We start from the raw sequence: 21,690 nt of genomic DNA on the forward strand, positions 1-21,690 counted from the left end.
GGGAATTATCAAAAAAGCAATTAAAACCAAATTATTGCTCACATCTTCATTTCATGCAGTGTCAAGATGAGGATGCTGTTGTGGAGTTGACTGGCACATCTGGTGAACAAGGTTAGCTTATGTACCTTCAGCACAGTATTTCTGCTTTCTCAGGCTCAATTTAGGAAACATCTGCTTGCCCTTGTGGCATCTGTGGTAGCTTACTCTATGAATAGTAAGCCTTTTCATCTACAGAAATTCCAAGTATGTTCCCTGACCCAGCCATTCAGCTTTACTGAACTTTGATGTCCACTGTTCACAATGCCTGGCACAGCCTTGAAGTGTATATACCTTCCAACTTCTTCAGTAAGGGCCCCCAAGAAGCTTATCTTTCTCCATGACCTTTAGGGCCTTGTTACATGTTATTTTGTGAGCCGCACAAGAGTTGATTGGCTTAGTAACTGGCTGTCTTGGAATTTGGAGCAGTCACACCCTTAGTGACTGTCACCTGCACAGTTGTGACTTGCCACTAGAGGCCTGGCAAGCAAGGGCAGGGCTAGGAGCTGTAGCTGTGAGTTGCTACTAGAGGGCTGGTGAGCCAAAACAGGCTGTATGGGCTGGGGTGTAAGAGATCCTGGGATATTGGAGGACTTCAATTTGGGCAGCACACAGTAGACAGCGGTCACACCTTGATGGAAGAGAAGCTGGGTAGTGCTGATCAGAGAGAATCCTGCATAACTTTGGGCCACATAACAAGTGCTTAAACCCACTTCAACGTGCTAACGTGCAGGCAGCCTAGGGGTTAAGAGCTTGAGGAGCTGCCCAAAATTACTGTGTAAGAAGACCCTTAGATCCTTGTAGAACTGTAACATACTTTTGCTGTATCCTCTCTATCTCTCTAATACCCTTTACAGCAGTTTGTAGCCAGAACTGCCGACAACCTTCTAAATGTGAGCTATAGAAAGGATTGCCAAGAACTGGAAAAACACAGCTCAAATTCCTATCCAAAGACTTATTCACTCATGATATTCTGTTTGGGGTTTTTTATTAATATTTTATTTTATTATTAGGTGCGATGATAATATGTTTGGAGTGCTGGCAGCTGCTATCCTTATCTTTCTTCCCACTTGTTTTGTCATTTTTGGCCTTTGGAAGCTACAACGCTTTTCCACAAGCAACTCACAGCCTCATTACCCCTTTTTCAGTTCAGGAGGCAAACTATCTGCCTCACCTCTCTATTTAGTTCAGTTCTGGTCTTTTGTATCATTTAAGACGGGGTGTAAAACATATGATCTGTGGGCTCAATCTGGCCCACTGAATCGGTCTATCCAGCCCACTGGACTACAAGTGTGGGCAGGGGGGTGACGTGCCCCAGTGGACATGGCAATTGGCTGTAGGAGGGTAAGTGAGGGCTGGCACAGCCCTGGTTGCCCTCCAGCTGCTTAAGCAATCCTACGTCCCTGGCTGTCAGCCCTCACCACATGCTGGAACCAGAGCTGCCATTGCAGCATGGTGCATGGAGCGGACACTGCTCTGGCACTGGCACCAGGTACATGGTAGGAGTTATGGCTGCTACAACGTACCCTGTATTGGAGCTGGCGCTTCTGCTACTATCACAAGCTTCACATTGCAGCTGGAACCAATGCTGCAGCTTCCTCCTGCCACAGTGTGGACTTGGCCCACAAAGAGCCCCACAGGCCAGATACAGCCCAGGACACAAAGTGAATTTAACACCTCTAATTTAAGATCATCATTGTGAGAATTTTGTTGTTTCTCTGCCTCTCTGTCATTATCATCAATCAATTTTGTTTCCGTTCCATATGTTAACTTCTTCCAAGCTATCATTACAGAAATTCAACAGTCTGGTCTGACTGCTGATTCTTGCTACTATGTACTGATTCCCCTCCCTCAAACTGCTTTGGCTCATGCATAACTTGCATGTCCATTATCTGAACTGGTTTTTCATCTGTGCACGTTCTGAAGCTCATCTTTTCACTGTACTTACTGAACTTATCTGATGAATCTTTTTAGTAAATTACTATATCAAAAACTCTTTAAGGCTAGAGAACTGACACACACAGCTTCCCCCAGCAAATCCTTTTTTTCCTGAAACTGTCTCTATACATGTTTTTTTTGTTAAATGTATCACATTGTTATTTCTTGTACTTTATTCTGTGTGGTATGGTATTTTGGTTAAGGAGATAAGGGGTCTTGCTGAGCTATGGAGGCATAATTTAAGTCTTACTAGAGAAGCACATTGAAGGCCACCCAGCTGCTGACCTAGCTATACATGGACACCTGGTCATTCAGGATGGGGTCATGGGCAGATGGATAGGATGCTAGCCATATTATCCCCATATTGCCTCTGGATATAGAAACCAGCACATCTAAACCACGCTGTCCCAATGGGCCACTAAGCTCAAGCAGAACTTTGACCTTAACTGCTCATAGTCCCCAAATTACTGAATGTTTTAAAATTTCCTCCAGAACCCCACTTTGGCTAGTGTCTCCTGACTTCCTCAAGGATCTTGTGATGTTCATCCTGGCACAGCTAAACTCTTGAAGCAAATAAGCAAGCCAATTCCAACCCCACTTGCACTTCTCTTCTAGCTCATCCATTTCTCCATTACTAATCCTTTTTTTTTCCTGCCTAGCAATAAGACTGACTCAGGCAAAGACCACAAAAGACTCCACTCAAGTAAGTATCTCCCTTACTTATTCTTTAGAACATCACCTCAACATGTCAGAATAAGTCAAAAACGGCAGCTGCCAAGACTTCCTATGCTTGGAGGTCCAGTGACTTAGTCTCACAGTAATTGATAAAGATTTATTGGAAGCATCTTATGACATTGCACTCTGTCTTCCGTTAGTAAATTATTACGAAAAAATAGCACTCTAGTCAAAGACCATGTCTTCCTTTGTTGGCCTGGAAGGAACCCACAGAAGGCCTCTCCTTCTCCAGTAATCTGCATAGTAAGTCTCTAACTATCAGTCATTAACAAACCCATTTGGAGTACCAGCCTAAGGGGATTTTTCCAACACACTAATGACCACAGGCTAAAGGTCAGCAACATATGGACCACAGACTGGATCCAACCTCTGAAGAGATTTTATCCAGCTGCCAAGCACACCAAAATATGGAAGTGTATATATCCCAACGTTTGTAAGTTTTGCAGAAGAATGCACCACCACAAGCAGCTACTGGTGGAATATCTAGCACTCCAGCCATCTAACCCATTAGGACCAAGCTGTATTAATTCAATCCCACTGTTAGTGAAAGGTTTCTGACCCCTACACAGGGGATTCCTGATTACAGTAAGAGAAGACCCAACCACAGCACCACTGAATCTTTACACTTTAGCCAGCCAACATTTGTTACAAACTACTCTGGACAGACCTCTGTCTGGATTTGCTCAGAAATTCTGCATCTGTGCAAGGAACTGAACCACATGAGTCAGAGACACCTTCTAACATTGTATCAATATGATCATATGATCATAACCATATGTAGTTATGATCTTACTCATTTGTTGTTAATGAGTATCTGCCTCAGAGGCCTGTCATGAGCTTTAATTTATGCCTCCAAAGCACTGTGAGATCCCTGGATGAAAAGCTCTGTGGATACAAACACAAGGCATGTTTATATCAGTTTAGCCTGCCTTTTCCATTGGCATAAACAGGGAGCAGACATACAACATATAGCTATACACCCATTTAAGTCACGCTACTTGAGGGACACATAACTCCTTGGAAAGTCAGGAATAATTTTCCGTCCATGCATGGTTTTTGCCTCTGCAACGCTAGTTGATTTCCTCCTCTGGTACCCATTTGCTCAAAGCAAATAGAGTATTAACAGCCCACCACTACCAACTGGTGAAGCTTTGTAGTAATAGCTACTGTGGGCAGCTAGGTGAGGAAAGCTGACTGCTCTGCCCAGGGTTCAAAATACATCAGTGCATGTAAGCTCTGAAAGTGACACCAGTGATAACTCGCTGCATGTGCACACACCCTATATGGATCATTGTTACTGAATTCCAAGCAAATCAGCTTGGTGTCTGAGAGACAACTAACACTAGCAGGATGCCAGAATGACAGGACTTCCCATGCCGCAGGGCAGTCTCCATGTTAAGTTGCCTGAGATTCATAGATATTTCTGAAAGCCAATACGTTTCAGAGAGAGAGTTTCAGTGCAAGGCATTTCTAGATTTAGTGTAGGATTCAACTTCAATGTGGTGCCATGATGAAAATTTACTTATCAAGATCTTTTAGCTAAAATAACCAAATAATAAACAAAGAAACGAACAAACCAACCTGAAATACACCAACAAAGGCACCAAATGGAATTTTTAAAATATCCCCAAAAGCTTAAATGTTGCCCAGTCTTCTGTATGCATTAATTGCTCAGGAGACAGATTTATTTATTTATAGCTCAGAGAAGAATTCCCAGCTCTTTGGATTTCCAAGGAACAGACACCCCCCAAGTTCTGCATGGTCACCTTAACTAACTCACCATGCAGGCTTTCATTCTAATGCTAATGTAGTTCAAACAACCAAACCCTGCATTTTTTATGTATACAATAAGCCTGTCTTTAGGTCACTTCACTGTGTCCATTTAGACCAATGTTCCCATACAGAACATCAGATAATTTTATTTCTTTTGTGGGTCAGAGAAAGAAAGGGGGGGGGGGGAAGTAACAGTAAAAATCCTCTTCTGTTTATGGTGCCTGATCCAAGCCTCACTGATATTCATGGCTATTTTTCATTGATTTCAACGGGCACTGGACTCATAGTGAATGATATTTTAACCTAAGTTTAAAAAACTGCCTTCAACACATGGCCCCCATATTTGTGTGTGTGCATGCACAGGCACATGCTTACGTGCTTTATTAGGCCTGTTCCAAACTTCATTGAAGTTAAGAGTAAAGCTCCTTTTAGGCTTTCAAAGAATCCCCTTTGTGAATTAAGGCTTGATCCTATACCGCCTGCTCTCGCAGGCAGTCCCATTGACTCAATAGGGCTCTTCATAAAGGCCAAGGATGAAGTTCAGACCCTCAGCACTCATAAACGGTGGTAAATTCACAGTCTAGATGTGGATAATTTTTGGCAGGAGACTAAAAGCATATAAAATGGGATAGCATTAACATAGCATTACAAAAAATCTGTTTTCCCTGCACATTTCCACAAAGCCCCATTTTGAGGCCAAAACTGTAACATTTTCTTCAAGAAAATTAGGCCCATATTTAAGCAACAATAGAGACAAAACTGAAGCATGTAAAAATTCTGTGCACATGGTTCACAAACTGCTCTTCCATTGAGACTCAAACCTGGTTAGATGAAGCATGGGTGGGAAGGTCTTCCGTCTCTAGCCAGTCCTTCTTCTTTCTGTTCAGACTACCACCACTACCTCATGCCTAATCTAGTGGCTGCTTTGCAACATGTACATATATGTCTACTAAAAACTAGACCATAAACTTGCATCCAACATGAACTTGCATCCAAGAAATATCAAATCATCAGTATCAGTTAAGAACCTTGGCTTATTACCATCCAGAACCTGATTCGAATCAACAACCCTCCCTAGCCCCTTTACCCATCAGTTCAGTCATCAGGCCAATGCCCATAACTTAGTTACCCTACCACCAATTGCTGCAGATCGGTTGAACCACAGAACCAAAACAGTCTCATGGGGTGACAGTAGAGGGAGGGTGTGCGTGCGTGTGTGTGTGTGTGTGTGTGTGTATGTGGAGGGGTCCTTTAGTAGATAGCATGAAGTGGCTTTGCAGATACAACAGGAACTACTCATCTATTTTTCACAAACCGTTCATAATATATGGTGTATGTTTGCAAAAGAGAGGTACAACCCTTCAACCTGATAACCTCAAAGTACAAGAGTAGTGTTAATGACATACAATCTGTGCAGAGCAAGGCAGCAGTTTACAGACAACTAATCAGCAGTTCATGCCCAGTATGTCTACATTGCACATTCCGGTACAGAAAAGATACTCAGACTACTCAAGTGCTGGCAGGAGCCTAGTTCAGGCAGCACAGAGCAAGAATCAGTGTAAAACAGACCCTGCTTTAGCTCCATACTGCCATAACTGGACTACTAGATTAAAGAGACCTCAGGTATCTCCGCAGGGCACTCCAGTCTGCAGTGTAGACATACTCCTCCTTGTTATCCTTCATACTAACCAAGTATGGCTCTTTTCTGCCCTCTAGTGGTTAAACTTTCTAAGATGCTTATGCATCCCTGGCTGCTGCCTCCTAGACTCGGACCTCTAGCTCAATCGATAAAAGCATGCACTGTTAGATCAACAGACAATCATACTGTGGTGTCTTATAGTGAAAAAAGCCAAGGGCCAATCTTGTCCTATGAGGTAGATAGAAAACTCCTTGTCTTCACTGAGAGCTACATATTTGCATCTTCAGCATTAGGCAATCAAAAGAATTATCTAATGTAAATATATGCAGTCGATTAAAAATAAAGACTTTTCCTTCAGGAAGCACAAGATATATTTAGTGACTTAGATGAACTCAAGTTTTTACCCAGTTTCAAGATACTAAGTTTTATGCCTGAATATTATGTGCCTGTCAGCCAGGGTCAAAATAACCCCCAGTGATCGTTAGACAATTCAATGTCTCAATGATCTTTAATCAATCTCCCCAGAGGCACGCGCACATACAGCCATATGATGCTCTCCAATCTCAGAGACAGAACACAAACATAAAAAACTTCATGTTTCTTCACAAGTCATCGTCTTTTATGTGCGAATGTTCAAGTTGCCTTCCTTTGCTTGCCAGTGATAAAATATGCTAACAACATTAAGGCAAGGAAAGGCATGCAGAGAGCTCACAATCTGTAAGCAGCATAATTAGCAGATGCCAATTTTTTTAAACTTATTACTGCTCCTTCATTTCTACCCTATAAAAAGGGACATCGGTTGAAACCTGTTATCTAAATGGCTGTTTTCTTAGTACTGATACAAAGCAATGATTATGGGGAAAATATAGTCTCAGAGCATGTGTGAGGAAATATCCAACCCATCTTGCAGCGACAGTGCAAACAACTACAGAAAAGAAAGAAATCCATGCCTTCAAATAGGACGTCCCTCTTCCTCCCTCTTCTCTCTGTTCCCTCACAAACATTTTGGATTTTAGAGTACTGAGAAACAACAACAACAAAAAGAAATCACTGGGTATTGGAAGAATCTCCAGTTGTTTAAAATATACCTAGACAAGACTAAGGGTACAGTAGAATTAGAACAGGAGGTTGCTCAGATGAACCTGCTACTGATCATTTTAAAGCAAGAAAGATGAATGCACTTAGAAGGATGTGTTTTCTGTACAGAGAACCAATACCTATAAGACAGCCAAGGAAGCAGTGCAATCCCTAGAAATATGACCAAAGCACCAAAATAAATAGATTAATAAATAGGAGTTAATGGACTTGATGGGCAGCATGTAGGTATTCATTCTGCAGAACTATAACCTGTTTCATAATACAAGTAAACCCCTGCTGAATTAAAAGCTTTCCAAAAGAATGAACATGGGCAAAGAAATTCTTTCCACACCAAGGTTATGCATTTAACAGGCTTCTTCTGTGTAAAGAACATAATGATACAATCCTGACAGAATTTGCTTCTGAGTTTATTAAAGGGTTTATTTCTACCCCCTCCTACTCCAATGACATTTTAGTATGATTCAGTATACTATATATAATTCTTCTTATTCATAATCTGACCTATGACTATAAGGATAAGTTTAGGCACCTTGGAGATTTTTCTGTGTGACCTTGTTGTCATCTGTAACTGAAATTTCTGCTAGACATGACAATTAAAAGTTTTCCCATTATCATTCACAACACTTAAGGAGGAAGAAACAAACCCTTCAGAAGTTCTCTAAGCACCTATGTATGCACCATATAAATCAGAAACAATACAAATGTATCTCTCTAGTTGAACTGGTCTCTGTGGAAACTAATAAAAGTCCACAGTATGCATTGTAATCCAAGTAATAATTTTAAATGAGCATAAACTGCAATGTGCTGAACTAAGGCATTCTTACCTTGCAAAGCATGTTTGGGGACATTCAATTACAGTACAAAGGAGAAAATGTACATGCAGAAAAGTATTGTGCGCGCACAAGCACACACACACACATCTTGGACACACACACACCTACTACATAGACAGTTCATCTATTTTAGATTGAGAATAAAGACCAGAAAAAGGATAAGCAGCAGTATTAATGCCTCGCCTTTACATCTCAGTCAACACTGAATCAAGTGTGGGAAGCCACTTGCAATAAAAAAGAACAATTTCCAAAAATAAGAATTCTACTCCAGATGTAAAGCACTTCACTTGGATGATCTATAATACTTTAAGTCATAAACCCCTCCCAGCCATCCCTCCCTCCTGAACCAATTAGTTGTAAATGTCAAACAAGATTGCACAAACAACGTACGAAGACTTTTAACCAAAATATTACAGAAGACTTTACCTTTGAGTCAGAAGAAGTGACAGAGAACAAGCGTAACAAACTCAGTGGGCACCACTGCTGTACACATTTCTCTGTGGAATCCTCTCTAGTGGCCCCAGAAGCATTAAACATTAAAAAAAACTCCAGCCTGCCTGCTTCATTCTTCAGCAACCAAGATACATGCTGCCACGGTAACGAGGAAAGACAAAAAAGAACTACAGATCTTAGTTTCTTAAAACCTTTGTGTTTATATAATAAAAAGAGGGAGCGAGGCGAAATAGCACAAACACTTTCACTAAGAGAAACTGGTCTCAGCCATATAACTAACCTACAGCCGAAGATCATGCAGTTTGAATTTCCCTGCTTGCAAGCTCCCCGGGAAAAAAAAAAATCGCCTTTAGGGTGAAAAAAAAAAAAGCGAATGCATGGATTGGGGGAAGGGGAGAGAAGGAGGAGGAGGGTAGAGCTTCTATGTGACATACATATGGAATGAGCATTAGAACAATGCTGACAGGACAGCTAGGCAACTGCACTCTGGGGCAGCAGTTTTCAAAGCAGAGCTTTGCAGCTTTAGAAGAAGGAGGAAAAAATAATAAATATATCTATTTTTCTTTCTGTAAAAGGAAAAAAAAAACATATTAAAAAAAAAAACCCACCAGAATGAAACAATGGAGTTGCTAAATTCTGCAAAAATCGCCTTGCCTGCTTTCCAGCGATGCAGGCAAAAGCCTTGATGTCTAGTGCACTTACATTTTATGCAGCTCACAGTGGGTTCCCCCCACCCCTCCTCCTCCTCCTCTGCCTAGGAAGCTCTTGGTCCCAGGGGGTAAGAATTCCAGTGGACCCAATTAACACTGTACTTTGCTAGCTTCTTGGTATGATCGATATAAAATAAGCTGTGTTTTAGCACCATTGAAAAATAAAGAAGCTGTGCAATTTGTGGCTGCAAGAGGCTGGGGGTTTTTCCAACCCCTCCCATCTCAAAATGATGAGCCAGCGGGGAAAAAAAAAAACCTAGCACCAGTGCCAGCAACACAAGCTATATTTGTCAGAAACTTGATAAAAGCATACCGTTAGTTGCTCGTTTCACTGGGCTCCACAGTATTTGCATACACAAGATTTTCAAACCAATGGACAGCAACCAAGTCTCGTAAAGGGCCGTGTTCACCAGGTCAGTTTATTGTCGTCTAATACACCTTTCTGATATAGGGAATTTGTTAGAAGGGCTTGAGGATCATTTCAGGGGCTTGCCTTTTTTAAAACAGGTTCTCTACAGTATGACTTCACAGAAATACATTAACAGGTTTGCTGCTTTAAGGGAACACATCTTACTGTGCTTACTGGTTCACTCCAGTAACATGTGCCAGGATGCACTTTTCAAACAGCAAACTGTTTCAGTTTGGAGTGGGAGGAGGTTGGGAGGAAGTAACATTCTTTGGTCCTTCTTCCACCCATCTATCAATCAAAGACTGCAGGTAAAAACAATCCCACAGTGGAAAAAAAGCAATTAGTAACATCAACTCTTGCCATTGCAAATTAATACAGCATATTCCACAACCGACTGATACAGTTTGCCTGCAACCAATTAATTTAGTGTTGAGTTAAAATCTGATCTGTTCGTTTGGGATTCCCAAGTTAAGAACTTTCCCCACCTCACCTATTTTTGTGAAGCATAATGAAAATAAATGTTAAAAAAATGCTAGTTAAGCAGAGGCAGACATTTTATTTCATATGGACTAGATCAAATGCAGGCTAACAGAACGCAGAAGTGAACTTCCACACACAAGCAGCAAGTTTCACTATCAGGATCTATTTTTTTTCTTTTTGTTTCCAGGGACTCCTTAATCTACAACCAAAAACAATAAGAAGCACTGTGCAAGTTCATTGATTGAACAGCTGGGTTGACCGCTGACTCAAATCCACCCTGTTAAATTAATGGCAGATTGTATTTCCATAAGAATAAAGTCAATTAAAAATGCTCAGGAAGCAGTGCTACTGAAGGCACTGAAGAGTTAAATTCATGAATATAAAAAACCTACAAGTACATAATTTTAAGGTCATGATACTAGCTGGTAACATGCGAGGGAGCCCAACAGATTAAATGTTGTGATGTGATAGCTATTGATAGTGACTCCAAATTCCACACCATTTGTCGGTTTTGCTCACATTTTGTATGTTATTTACAAGGTGTCTTTACATGAGGTACCTTCTTTGTCTTTATATGGCATTTTCCAGATTCAGAAGGGTCTGCAGCTAAAGGATCATCTACATGAGGAGACCCAGGAAAGTTAAGATGAATCAATGACATGTGAAGTCAACATTTATGAAGCTACAGCAGTGATCCTCATACTGGGGTGCCATGAGATGTTGCACACTATTAGCCCTGCTCAGTGTGCCAACACCTACACAGGGTTCACAAGAGAAACCCAAATAGGATTCAAATAGAAATCCATAGTGTCAAAAACTTTTTGACCTTCTTTGGTCTTTCTGAGAGTCCCCTGCAACAGAAGAAGTACTTCACTATTTTTCTGTAGGCAAAAAACAAATGAAAGCTAAGAGTTGGCATTTTCTGAGGAGCATCTTGATTCTAAAAAAGCAGAGAACCACAGAGCTACAGCGACCTAAGTCCACCTCATACTTGAATGAGAGCACCCACACTGGAGTTTATCACACTCTAACTTACATTAATTGCCTTTGCACCTTGAAGTTGATATGCCACTCCCTTTTCTGGGCACTCCCTGAGTAAAGAATCCCTATACAGAATAGGACTCGGTCAGTACTTGAATTACAGAATTATAGGGTTAGAAGGGACCACAAGTATTATCCAGAATAAATACAAAATGTGCTTTCATGTTCTATCTCAGACATCTGCTTATCCACTCTCTTCTTGAAAACCACTAGGGAAGGAGGTTGAGGAAGTTTCCCAACACCTGGAAATGGCAGAAAATAGTGCTATAGCAACTAACTGTCCCCTTGCATGTATGTCAGTACTGAACCAATGCCCTAGCTTGGTAGAGGAACTCCAAAGGTAATGGCTGGTAAATGAGATACAAAGACCAACTTGAAATTCCACCTTGAAATTCCAGGCTGGAGGTAATTCATTATATGTCTTAGGTGTTCAAGTTTGGGGCTGTAGGTAACAGTGAGAGGAACGTTGTTATCCTTGTCCCTGTGTTGGTATTGCAGCATGTCAGAGAAGGTTTTGAGTCTGGCTTTGTTGATTTGACTGGCTAGAGTTTGGGGGTTTTATTGTAATTGTAAAAATCCCTGCTCCCAGTTGGTGGGATCAGACCAGATACAGTTATAACATAGAGATTGGCTGTAGATGGTGGATCTAGTGGTGTGCTTAGGATAAAAGCTGGTGGTGTAAATATAGCTGTGACAATTGGTCTTTGATGCTGTGTGGTGGCAATGTGGCCATTATAAACCTTCACAGTAGTGTCTAAGAGATGAATTTTCTGGATGGAGTATTCCAGAATTAGTCTGACTGAAAGGTGGAAACTATTAAAGTCCTGGTGAAATTCCTCTAGTGATTCATTCCCATGTATCTATACAATGAAGATGTCATCAGTTTACCTTCGGTTGATCATGGGGATGAGAGGACAGCTGCAAAGAAAATGGATTTCAAGGTCTGCCATAAATATGTTGGCATACTGAGGGGCCATATGTAGAATGGTTGTAGTCAGGGATGATCCTACCTTAAGCAGGAAGTCTAGATGAGCTCATGAGATCCCTTCCAGCCCTATTTCCTATGTTCCTATTTGTCTGGGAATAATAAATCCTGAAGTTGTGCAGGGAGTTGGACTAGCTGACCCTTAAGTTTCATTGCAATAGTATGATTCTCCCCCCACACTGCCCTACGGAGGGAGAATCAAAGTTTGGTGTACATAGGTTGTGGCAATTCAAGATGGAACTTCAAGCGGGCCTCTGTATCTTATTTAAAAGGCATTACCTTGGGAGTCTCTCTGCCAAGCTGGGGCATTGGTTCATTACTGACTTGGATGCAAAGGGACAGTTAGTTACCATATCAGGTAAAGGATGACCTCTCAAAATAGTCATGGGGGACACACCTGTTCTGGCTTACAGGCAGCCTCCCGACCTCATACTGCATCTCTCAAGCAACAAGTCACCTAACTCACAGTCTCACCCAAGCCTTGCAATGGACCCAAATGTCTTCTGTGTCCCAACATCAATACAGATCACATTATCACTGGTCCAAATACGACAGATTATAACTTCTTCGGTTAACTGATTTTTAACTCGACAAATATCATATATGTCATCACTTGCTTACAGTGCCCCTCTGCTGTCTACAATGGTCAGACTGGGCAATACCAGAATGAATGAACACCAGCATTAACGACATCAGCTACAGAAAGACACACAAGCTTGTGATAGGGGTGTAGGTTGTAGCCGTGTTGGCCTAAGGACGTAGGCAAACAAGGTTCTTTCAGTAAAACCAATATCTTTTATTAAACCAACTCAAAATCGTTGGAAAAATACTTTTTAGCAAGCTTTTGAGCACAAGCACCATTTGTCAGGCTGAGGACATGTCTGCAGATGGTCTGTGCTCTTCCTGGATGGAGTGGTAAAGCAGCCAGAGGCTGCTTCAATTTACCACCTCAATTTACATTTTAACCGACTGGCTTTCTTGCATACAACTGGCCTCTTTGTGCAAGCGATTATTCTATCCCAAGTGCAGAACTTTGCATTTGTCCTTGATGATATTCAACCAGGACAAGTGCAATGTCTTATACTTGGGATAGCATAATGCCTATCCAGAAGCCAATTTCAAGTCAAAGAGGACAGATGAGGGGCTCCTTTGGAGTCTTGTTAAAAAACCCAAGAGGCACTGGAGAAACACTGAGAAAGAAAAGGAAGCTGTTGTACTTTAACTACACCAGTGGCTCTCAATCTTTTTATACTCAAGGCACCCTTCAGAAAATGCTAGCTTTTACCTTTCACTCATGTCTTGATTATGGAAAAATTATAGAGCAATTCCATCACAAAGATCTCAGAAAGACCATAACCGGCTTTTGACACTATGGATTCCTATTTGAAATCTAGGTCTCTCTTGTGAATCGTGTGTTGGTGTTTTCCCACCTAACAGTACAACACTGTGCTGCATCCCAGGGCACCCTTAAAAGGATCTCATACATTCTGGTTGAGAACCACTGAACTACAGACTACTCTAAGCCTTAGCTGGTGAACGGCAGCAAGAAACAGAGGCCAGCAAGCCAATCAAGTCATCTGCACACACTGAAAAATATATTTAAAAAGAGAAACACACGTTATTTATGTGAATCAGACAGGGTCTAATGGGCACCTGTTAACTGGGAAAGTTAGGTATTCACTGCTTTGAAAGGAACCACATACATCACAAGTAATGCATCGGTCTTCTCAATGCAGGAAATGTTATTATTCCTGTTTTACAGGTGGACAACTGAGATATAGAAAAGTCCAGCAACTTCCCAAAGGACACACAAAAAACACTCAGAGGCAGAGCAGGACTGCCCCATCATCTCACACGTCTTATCCCCAAAACAAAAAACTCCTCTCCTCATATGCTGACTTTCATATCTGGAAAGTGAAGATCTTCGTCCCCTAAACACTTCAGAGCCATTTCAGTCTCTTTCATACAACACGCTAGTGGTGAGTGTGGTATTTTAATGTGGTGAACAGCAGGAGATGGTAGTTTAGTAAGTGCCTATCTCCTTGTCCTCAGCTATAGAAGGTAAATGGGGCCTAAGAAAGAAAAGCAAATTATGTTGTCAGTGTTCAGGAACAGCACCAAAGAAGCTCTACTTGTTCTCACATTTGCCTGGAGCATGTGTTTGACCAGCCCCTGCTCACAGTAATACACACTCCCCTGTTCTCCAGATTCTTGATGGACATCCTCATGTCTATGCCGCAAGGCATGCCTAGATCTGGGCTGGCTTCTTTACTTATCCACCTATGCAGTGGAAAGACACATGCCTTCCTTTTTTTATTGATGGCACGTGTCACAAACACACAGCCTACAAGTGTGTGCACATACACACTCATGTACGGAGATTCAAAATATCCTGGATGCTAATCAACAGTGCTTTTTTTTTTTTTTTTTTTTAACCTGGAACCACAAATGGTCAAAAAGCAACACTGTGAAGGAGAAATTAGAATCGGAGGCCCCCGTTTGGTGCTGTATTTCCAAGCCAGCGAGGAATTCTGCAGAAGCAACTCTCACAGGTATGAAGGCACACTGGAAAATGTTACTCAAGGCACTGCTGTTTGCCAGCACAGGGAAAAGTGGCAGCAGCTACTAGAGCCAGGGAAGTAGCCCCTGAGCCAACACCTCCCATTAGAAGGAACCAAGCACCAACCATCTTTTTGGGTGAGTAAGGAGGGTCTTGCTCTTGCCTGGTCCGCCCTGACCGCCTCAACCCTTCCCTACCCACAGACTCTTCTGGGCTCTGCCTCCAGCTCCCTACAACAGGGCTTGGTTATCCCACTGGTCTGTACACGTCTGGCTCCCTGTTAGTGGGGTTCAGATGTTCTTCAGGGTTCTGGGGTGGGGCCAGACTAGGGATGAAGGAGTAGTGACCCCCTCCCAAGTGCAACATACGTGATGCCAAAATAAAATGCAATTTAATACAATTTGGCAGACTAAAGAAAAAGAGGAGGCCATACCACTAGAATCCTACCCTTTCCTCACTATTTGCTTTAATAACTTAAAAGGCCCCAAACAGTAAAGAGTGCATAATAGAAGTCCAAGCCAAAAAGATTTATCAAAGAAACAGAGCTGAAAGGACAACTAGTATTTTTTACTGCTTGAGGGCACATTTACCAGTGTTAACAGAGCAGTACTGTACAACGTGCTGGAACGGGACTGCGAACCCCAGGAAGATGCTCCGGCCTCCAAAGTTCTATTAAAATGTGTCAGCATTTGAAATGTCAGAGCTGCAATCTGTGCAAATGCTCTTAAAGCACCTATGACCTAAATTACAAATATGGCAGATTAGAAATGTAAAGATACAAATTGTTTTACACCATGTACCAGCTAATCCACTTTATTACAAGCATCACCAATTCCGCTCATTATCTAAACCTTCCAACTTAAATGCTCTAGTTCTAAGAGACTAGATGCCTTAGGCACTATTTAAGTTGTTTAGACTGTTTTGAGAAAAGACTGTTTTGATTATTAAAAGGGATATCAATTAGCCAATTTCTTTCTTTTTTTTATTCTTTAAAACCTATTTAACATAATGAAGTGAGTTTATAAACAATAGAGGGGGGAAAGAAATCTTAAACAAAATAAATCCTGACTTTAAAGCATTGATATTTCAGAATAGAAACAATGAAACATACATGCTGATTTAGTCTTTGGGCAAGAATGAGAAAAATGTCTGTGAACATTTTAAATATTTACCAAACGAAAGGGATTGTATCAGGTTACAGAGTATTTGCTTAGGAACCCTTTCCAAAGAGATGATAATTCTTGCTAGTAGGGATCACTGCATTTGGACTTTTATTCTTCTAATTAAATTTCGAGTGAGAAATAAACAGAATGAACACATAATGGCAGAAATAATAATAATAAAAATAACAATATATAAACAACCTTTTACAACACTTAACATCAGAGCAGGTTAGCTAGATAATTGCGATTTACAGCTGCACTGTAAACCACCAAGGAGGTTCCTCTGACTAATGCTCTGCACTATTATGTAGCAAGTATCAAAGATAAAAGGCCAATTTCCTATTTGGAAATTGAGTTTCAGAAACCAGCACCCACCACACTGCAGGTTGGGCTATTACTCTCTCACTGTCATTAATCACGGAGGCCCAGAGTGGTGGGAATTTTCATCCCCAACTTCCAATCATGTCTTTATGGCTGCATTTAGGAGTTCGCTGTCAAGAGTCTGTAGTCTGTAACGATACACAACTGAGTAACCCAGGTTCCTGCCAAACAGAAACGTTTGCAGAAGAATAAGTCCTGTGGTTAAAACCGTGGACGAGGATTTCGGAAATCTAGAGTTCAAAAACTGGCTCTGGACACAGGCTTCTTTTTCTGATCTTTGGCCAGTCACTTAGGGCAGGATCCAAAAAACACAGTTAGGCATCTAAAGTGCCTCTGCTGTTAAGTGAAGAAGTCAGCTACCACACCCCACTGTTCGAGTGTATCCAGAGCTGTCTAAGTTTTTACCTGTAAAGCTACTCAGGCACTTAGGGTACTGTCACTATGCAGGCCCCTGTCACAATACTGTTTATCCATTCACTTTTAATGCAGGGGATGTCTGACCTTTTGTGATGTGAGCCAAGTTTAAATTTTAGACTAAGATAGAAGCAGAACCAGACAAACAGGCGATGTCCCTGCAAAGGACATTAGGGACATAGCAAGCACAGGCCATTACAGCTCTGAGGCAATACACGTTTCAGCCTGTTTTTTTTTTCCACAGGTGCCCAGTGAACCCCATCAATTTGTTTTGCAAGCCACATGCAGCTCACATACTACTAGAAGGCCTCCTGCACTTGAATGCAACATATACAGGCAGTCCAAACCTCCTAGGAGGATCCTAATGTTTTGCACTATTATGTGGCAACTATCAAAGATAAAAGGCCAATTTCCTATTTCAAACGCAAGTGATGAGGGAAGTCCCCTCATCACTTGGCTACAGAGACAAGTTCCCACTTGCTTGAATGATCACTCAAACTCAAGTTCTTTCACTCTTGGTTCTACCAGCGACCAGCATCAATGCGATGGGTTTAGGGTGACCACCCCAGCCTGCAGGATATCTTGGCAGAAAGCCATGCAGAGAGCCTGGCAGTTCAGGCACCCTCCTCGGAGGTGGTTTGACCCTCCCTCTAGATGAAGAAGAGCTTAGAATTCATATCCCTCACTTCCTGGGTGAGTTTTCTAACAGACTGTTACTGGAGCATTTCGATATTTAAACAAACCTTTTCTGCATCAAAAAAAAATTAAAAAATCATAACTTTTATGACACAGGGTCAACCTATTCATTACATGAACATGGTATTATAACAGTGCACAGTGGCTGCCTTTAAAGGATGTCACATGGTCATCTGCTCCAGCATGGTGGCAGGTTCAGCTCATGCAGGCAAGGACCACAGTGCCTGGGTGACCTATATCACCATCATCCTGTAGTTGCATGACTGGCTTACTGGTGTGGGAGGCAGATATTAATCTTGTCACAGAAAGGTAGGAACTCAGAAGCCATAAGAGATCAGTGGTATACTGAAGCTTCCAGAGCCTTGGCTTTACTGCAGGAAGACGGAAAACTTTGGGTTGTCAGCTTTGGGGACAGGCCACGTGGCATGACAATACTGAAGACACCGAGCCAGGACACAGCTCAGCATCACCATGACAAGCCCTTTGTGGATCTGGGACTTGGTTTTGGCCTGCATAGGAAAGGGAGGGTCTAGCTAGCTAAAATAGGGTCTGACATAGGGTATGTGGATGCTCTTATATTCCAAACTAACCATCAGAAATGCTACTGGAGGCCTACCCCATCAGCTTTAATCGTAGTAGCTGTTATACCAACCCATCATAGACTCAGTGTGTTCCCTAACATGGCCAGCCCACACTGGAGCCTGTGCTACAGTGTCTTCACTGCTCCTGGTACTCAAGATGAAAGCTAGCTCAGGAACGTCTACACAAACTGCTTTTACGCTTCTGGTGGCAGTGTTCAGAACCCTTTTAAGGGGCCTTTTATCAGTTCAGTTATATCCACTTCCAAAGCAGAATAGACACTTTTAGTACAGAATTAGTGCCCAAGGAGAGAGATTGTGCAGAACAGCTATCAAAGGAGGGCTATTCTATGTCAGTAGCTCCAGCCTCTCCGCCTTGCAGATACGCTCAAAGTTTCTTTGTGCCTCAGCTCCTCTTCTGTAAAATGGGCACCCTCTCTTTGACTGTCCATTTAAGTCATAAGATGCTTGGAGAACCTATACTATATGGGGAGACGTGGTGACAAGGAAGTCAAGCAGGAATAAAAGAATGAAAATTCTACGTACTTAATTGATAGCTGGCTGATATGGTGGTAGCGAACACTGGAAACTGAAAGTGCAACCACTGCTGATATGGACTGTTAAAGGCATACTGTATTTCATCCACTGTTTTGTCAAGAAACCTCCTATAGGCGCACTGATCTATGACATACATGTACTCTGCATGTCATTCCACTTGATATATACCTCTAGCATTCGCTAGTAAAAAAAAATTAAACATAGGAACTTCCTGCAGCAGCTGCTCACATACAGTTTTCTTAAAGACTGAAAATAATCGCTTCGTTTGGGGTCATTCTTCTAAAATGATAAAGTGGACAGATTTGACAAAAGAATGCAAATAACCAACTTTTTCCTCCTCCTGCTTACTACATGTCTGTGGAGTTCATCCAAGCTACAGTTTTCTTTGTTTGCTCAAAGACCTCGCAGAAGTTGAAGGCAGATTTGTCAATGACAGAGCAGGACTTCCTGTTTAAGAGAAAATAATAATATTGGGTGTGTTGGCAACATGACAGGTGAGTAGGCATTAGTCTCTGTCTCAATAGAGACAGGTGAGTAGGCATTGGTTTCTGTCTCTCTCTGTCCTGGGAATGGGAGGGAAGCACGTGCACCCTTAGGAGGCCTCAAGTGCCTCTACACTAATGCTCATAGTATGGGGAGTAGGCAGGAGGAACTGTGCCTCCTGATTGCGAGTAAGAATCCAGACTTAGCAGGGCTTACAGAAACCTGGTGGGACCCTACCTACGAGTGGGTGGCAGGCATTCGGGGATACACCCTATATAGAAGAGACAGGACAGATAGGAAAGGTGGAGGGTTGCGCCATATGTCAAAGAGCACCTCATATCATCAAGGATTAGCTTTGGGTTAGAGGAGGGTCGGGCAGAGACACTATGGGTCAAACTACAAGTGGGGCATGGCAAAGGGGACTTTATGGCGAGTGTCTACTACAGACCACCCAACCAGGGGGAAGAGCTGGACCAGGACTTCTCTAGTCAGCTTATGGAGGCGGTTAGGTCAGGGGATGTTATAGTCATGGGTGACCTAAACTACCCAGACATTTGCTGGGAGGAGAAGACAGCTAGGTCTGACCGCTCGCGTAGGTTCCTGGCTGTATTACAGGACCGTCACCTTATCCAGGAAGTGCACAGCCCCACTAGGGGTAACGCCTTGCTGGACTTGGTCCTGGCCACAGGGGATGACCTGGTGAGGGGACTTCAGGTCCTCGACCACCTGGGCAAGAGTGATCATCACCTGCTGGATTTCGTTATTCAACGCATGGTGTCAAGAGCTTACACCAAGGCTAAACCCCTTGACTTCAGAAGGGCCAACTTCAATGAGCTTAGGAGACTAGTGGGGGAGGCACTGAGGGCCCAGAAGGTAGAGGAGATGGGAGTCCACAAGGGATGGTTGTACCTTAAGGGGGTGATCCTCCAGGCCCAAAGGATAACAGTCCCTGAGAGAAGCAAGGGGGTAAGAGCGCTCAGAAACCTCCTTGGCTCAGCAAGGGCATTCAGCAATACCTGAGGACTAAAAAGGAGGCGTACAACCAGTGGAAGGGAGGAGCTATCACCAAGGAGGAGTACTCCTCCTCGGCCCAGGAGTGTAGGAGGGCTATTAGGAAGGCCAAGGCAGAGATGGAGCTCAGGCTAGCGTCCAGGATTAAGGACAACAAAAAGTCCTTTTTCAAGTACATTGGGAGCAAGAAGAGGGCACCAGGCAATGTAGGGCCTCTGCAAGATGCAAACAGTAATCTTGTGGCTACGCCAGACAAGAAAGCTGATATTTTTAACAGTTTCTTTGCCTCTGTTTTCTTGAACAGGGACCGGGACATCCCACCTACCAGAGATAAGGACAATCTCGGGGATAGCGCTGTCAGACCTTCGGTCAGTGAAGATGTAGTTAGGGATCTTCTAGAAGGGCTAGACCTTTTTTAATCTGCAGGTCCAGATGCCCTCCACCCAAAGGTGTTGAGGGAGCTGGCAGGGGTCATTGCAGAGCCCTTGGCCCAGCTGTATGAGCATTCATGGACATCTGGCCAGGTGCCAGGGGATTGGAAACTGGCTAACATGGTCCCTATTTTCAAGAAGGGGAGGAAGGAGGACCCAAGTAATTATAGGCCTGTCAGCCTCACCTCGGTGGTCAGGAAGCTCTTGGAGAGAATCATCAAGGAGCACATCTATGGGGGGCCTGCAGGGGAGATCATGCTCAGGGGCAATCAGCATGGGTTCATCAAAGGCAGGTCCTGCCTGACCAACCTGATTGCCTTTTATGACCAAGTAACCAAGTTTTATGACCAAGTGCGATGCTGCAGCTAGTAAAGCGACTAAAACCCTGGCTTGCATCCATAGATGCTTCTCAAGCAAATCCCGGGATGTCATTCTCCCCTTCTACTCGGCCTTAGTGAGGCCACAGCTGGAGTACTGCATCCAGTTTTGGGCTCCACAATTCAAAAAGGATGTGATGTGGAGAAGCTTGAGAGAGTCCAGAGAAGAGCCATGCGCATGATCAGAGGTCAGGGAAGCAGACCCTACGATGACAGGCTGAGAGCCCTGGGGCTCTTTAGCCTGGAAAAGCGCAGGCTCAGGGGTGATCTGATGGCTACCTACAAGTTTATCAGGGGTGACCACCAGTATCTGGGGGAACATTTGTTCACCAGAGCGCCCCAAGGGATGACGACTAGGTCGAACGGTCACAAACTACTACAAGACCGTTTCAGGCTGGACATAAGGAAGAACTTCTTTACTGTCCGAGCCCCCAAGGTCTGGAACAGCCTGCCACCGGAGGTGGTTCAAGCGCCTACATTGAACACCTTCAAGAGCAAACTGGATGCTTATCTTGCTGGGATCCTATGACCCCAGCTGACTTCCTGCCCTTTGGGCAGGGGGCTGGACTCGATCTTCCGAGGTCCCTTCCAGCCCTAATGTCTATGAAATCTATGAAACTAAATCCTCGGATGATGGTGTCGCCGTGGATGTAATCTTTCTAGACTTTAAGAAGGCCTTTGACACTGTCTCTCACCCTATCCTCATCAATAAATTAAGCGACTGTGGCACTGATGCTTACAGAGTTGGATGGGTAAAAAATTGGCTGATGGGGCACACCCAGAGAGTAGTGGTGGACGGGTCGTACTCAACCTGGCAAGATGTGAGCAGTCGGGTATCCCAGGGCTCAGGCCTCGGGCCCGCGCTGTTTAACATCTTCATCAGCAAGGGGGTGGAAAGCACGCTATCC

General features: G+C 43.1%; 1 protein-coding gene across 6 annotated transcripts in view; it reads right to left on the minus strand.

Annotated features, from left to right (window-relative positions):
* FAT3 (FAT atypical cadherin 3) overlaps positions 1 to 21,690 on the minus strand; it is a 641,536-nt gene that overhangs the window by 534,155 nt on the left and 85,691 nt on the right. The window contains exon 1 of one of the 6 annotated variants that reach the window (XM_019496419.2): positions 8,479 to 9,078. The exons of the other annotated variants lie outside the window; for them this stretch is intronic. The gene's annotated coding sequence lies outside the window, so the exon portion shown is untranslated. Of the gene's footprint in view, positions 1 to 8,478; positions 9,079 to 21,690 lie in introns of those variants that run through there. 6 annotated transcript variants of the gene reach the window in all.

This window comes from Alligator mississippiensis, chromosome 1 (assembly GCF_030867095.1).
Source record: "Alligator mississippiensis isolate rAllMis1 chromosome 1, rAllMis1, whole genome shotgun sequence".
NCBI lineage: Eukaryota > Metazoa > Chordata > Crocodylia > Alligatoridae > Alligator > Alligator mississippiensis.